Source organism: Cyprinodon variegatus, unplaced genomic scaffold (genome assembly GCF_000732505.1).
Source record: "Cyprinodon variegatus isolate N-32 unplaced genomic scaffold, C_variegatus-1.0 Scaffold402, whole genome shotgun sequence".
NCBI classification, from domain to species: Eukaryota; Metazoa; Chordata; class Actinopteri; order Cyprinodontiformes; family Cyprinodontidae; genus Cyprinodon; species Cyprinodon variegatus.
In genome coordinates this window covers 720,512-724,476 of record NW_015150855.1, presented here as the reverse complement: position 1 = coordinate 724,476, position 3,965 = coordinate 720,512, and positions in this window count along the sequence as shown.

The following is a 3,965-nucleotide window of genomic DNA, read 5'->3' as shown; positions in this document are numbered from 1 at the left end:
ACACCTTTAGGACAAAAATCAATATGAAGAGATTAACCTAATAGAACAAGACACAGATCAGGTACCAAACAGAGCTGAAAACCAAGAGCCACGATAAGATGACGCAAAGCTGCGGAATAATCAGAAGCTCTCTCTGAGGTCGTTGATGATGTCTTCATAACGACTCCTACTTTACAGAGGAGCTGAACATCTGCTCAACAACGTCTCTGCTTTTCTGAACCACTTCAGACAGAATCTGATGAGGTGGAGGGTGAAGCCAGTCCTGCTGTGACCCACAGCATGGCTACCCCTCCACCATGCATTGCTGTTCTCCATCCATTCTGTCACTAACAGTTTTGTTGTCCTTTTCAAAAGACCCAGTTCTAAAAGTCTAGCAGATCCCATCTCAGTCCCAACAATCAGAAGGGATCAGAAACAACAGAGAAGTTCTTTTTAATGTCAGAAGATCGTCTCCATCCTGCTCGGTTTGCAGCTCCTTTAATGAAGCAGTGGGAGCCTAAAGCCTGCAGAAGGATCTAGGTTTGTGTCTCTGGAGGCTCCTGAAGGAATACAGAGGTCAGATCAGAGCAGAGGAATCAGTTACCAACATAGAAAACATCCCCTGCAGGTGGCGCTGTGCTGCTGAAGCAGAACCGGATGAAAGCTGCTGCTCTTGTTAAACACAATCAGTTTTCTTATTCCTCATAAACACAGAAAGGTGTTCATCTATCAGCCCCGCTGAGTCCCAAAGCTGTTCTTAATTAATCCTCCTCCACCCCCACCCGGCTGTCATCCATCCAAAGGAGCAGGAGGCCGAGAGAAGGAGGCCAGGCAGGAGATAATTAGAAAACGGAGCCAAGAGCAGAGGAATCCGTCACCACGGCTCAGATCTGCAGGTACGAGCTGTCATACGGCAAACCAGACTGGATTAATGTGCAAAGACTGCAGGAAGGTTACCCGCAGTTTCATCATCAACCCCCCCAACGTCCACTCCCCGGCAGACGTCACATGACTTCAGAGTAATCCCAGCGTGACTCCACATGCAGCCCAGGAGACGGGAACAGAAAGCAGGCCAAACTCCTCCGTCTGCGGCCGCTTTCCTGATAAATAACCTGAATCCGGGGAAGGAGGCAGCCACTCCCTCCTCCCACATGTTCCACATTTAACTTCTATAAGTCCATCCCTGCAGCTCAGGCCGACTCATTCATGGGGCAACTAAGGTGATAATAACAGAACGTGAAGTTTCCTGGCCCATCAGAGCCACTCAGAACCACGGAAACCTCCAGCTCTGCATGATCTTCACCTCAGAGGATGAACCAGCTTCTTTGAGATGGATCATCACATCCGGAACCTGGACCAGAAGGATCAGTTCTCCAACAAAGCAGATTGATTGGGTTCTGGACGTTTTCTGGCTTCATTTGGATCAGGTGACTCGTTGTCCACCAGAACCTCAGATAAACTTCCATCATGTTTCTGCTCCATTAAATGTGAGCAGAACCGGAGAAGATAAATGATTATCTGACCAAGCAGCTGGTGTTCCTACCTAAAAATCGCCATCCAGACATGAGGATCTCCTGTCAAAGGTCTCCTCCTCCTAAATGCTTCAGTCTGGGTTCTGGCATCATCTTTTCGTTTCCATCTTTCTGTCTGCACTGGAAAAATGATCTAAAAATAAGTAAAAATTTCTTAAATTAAGTGTATTTACCCTTAATTTGAGTAGGTAAATGAGACAGTTCGCCAATGGAATGAGTATTTTTATTCTTGAAATAAGATAATTAGATAATATGCATTTGAAATAAGACAATGCAATTGTGTTTTCTTATTTTAAGTGTAAATTGTCTTGTTCCATTGGAAAAATGTCTCCTTTTTACCTCCTCAATCCAAGAACAAATGCACTTATTAAAAAAAAATGCTTATCTAGATTTAGATTTTTTCCAGTGTGAGCTTTAACCTACGAAGGCTAAAGTTCTGTTCCCCAATCAGTCATCAAGTCTTGAATTATCCATAGTTTCTCTTCTGAGCTGCGCTCTCCGCTCCTCCTGGTGGCTCTCATGAAGAACAGACAATAAAAGGATTTATACTCACTCTGGAAAGTTCTGGTTCTGAGGCTCCTCCCACTAAACCCCTCATTTAAAACTTTTCAAGGTGGTTTACATTAGCCTCCCTACAGAGGAAGCTGATCTTAGCTGCTTCTGCGCAGGTTCTGGTCCTTCCAACCATGATCCATGTCTCAGGACCATGGTGAGAGTCGGTTCTATCTCACCGTCTCCCGCTCCGCCTTCGCATCAGAACCATCAAGCTACTTCTTCCTGCATTGGAAAAAAAAATCCAAATCTATAAAAGTAAATTTTTCTTAAATCAAGTGCTTTTGTTCTTGAATTTAGGATGTAAGTGAGACACTTTGCAAATGGAACAAGACAATTTACATTTAAAATAAGAAGAAAAAAAACAATTGCATTGTCTTATTTCAGGTGCAGATTATCTAATTATCTTATTTCAGGATTAAAAATGTTCATTCCATTGGCAGATGACCTTATTAACCTACTCAAATTAAGGGTAAAAACACTTAATTTAAGACATTTTTACTTATTTCTAGATTTTTTTTGCAGTGTGTCAGCGATGCTGGGAGTCACCCTGTCCTGCTCTGGATGAGGACGACCGTTTCTCCTCAAAGGTTAGATTTATCAACTGTCTGCTTGTCGGTTCTCACTGGTTCCAACATAGCAACCCAAAGACCAGGGAGCGATAAAACCCAGAGCAGGAGAGGCAGCTTGAAGATCCAGTCTGACCTCAGCCATGGTTCAGTCATCAGTGAGAGGATCCCTAGTAGAAGAAAACCATGGAGCTGTGCTGCTCCAGGGGAGAAAGATGAGGCTTTTCCCCCTCGGTTTGTCCTGAAGGCTGCCTTTACCCGAGAGACCAGCCTGATATGATCAACTTATTGTAGGAAACAGTGGATCTCAGAGCTGCTGAATCAGAAGATATGACCTAATCAGATATATTCAGTCTATTAACAAGATAAATAAATTGTTGTGTTTTCAAACCAGACACTGTCTCTGTCTCTCTCTCCTCCTTTAAGCTGACATGCTGTCAGACTTATTTATCAAAATTATTTCAAGAAAATCTGGAATATTTGCAGTCTGTGGAGCTTTGGCTGCAGGCTGGTATCCGGATTCAAGATGGAAGAAAATCTTAACTAACAGTAGGAACAAACGCATACCTCAGCATCCAGTAAATGGACGTCTGCATCATTTAAAACCTTTAGATCATTGATGCCGCTGTAAGTCGGAGCACAGCTTCCTGCAGCTTGTTGTCCTCTAAATCTAGTTCTGCTTAAACTTGAGCAAACTGATTAATCTTATGCAAACATAACTGATCCTGGGATCACAGCAGGCCCAATCAGAACCAAAAAAACATCAGAACAGAAAATCCAGATAAAACCCTCTAGTAATCCATCTAATGCCTACAGAGAAACTGTCTGTGTATCTCTTATTTCACCTCCTTCATTTCGAATCTATAAAAAGACAAAGTTTATCTTAACAGCGTTTGATTGGCCGAATTGGAGCATGATGTGATCTTTTAAAGGTGTAGCAGTGCTGTGCTGCCTTCACTGACACCACAGCCACAGGGAACTGCCCGAATGATGCATTCACTGACCCCTGAGGAGCTTGAACCTGCAGCATTCAGTCAGTCGGCCATGCAGCAGAAAGGCCTTCCTCCTACTTACCTTTCAACCCACACAACGGGTCACTGACTGCCGGTGCTGGCTCTACTTTCCGCTCACTGTGAGCCAATGAGAGCCGAGTAAGAGGAGGATGGATGTTTATCGATGACTTTCAGAGGAGAATCGTAGCTTTAGCAAACCTCTGTCCTGCTCTGCTTCACGGCTCTCAAGGATTATGCAAATGAGACAAGAAGAGAAAAGGAGCCTCAGAGGATGAACGAGCCTCTGAGCTGAAGAAAAAGAAGTTTTATTCCTGTGGAGA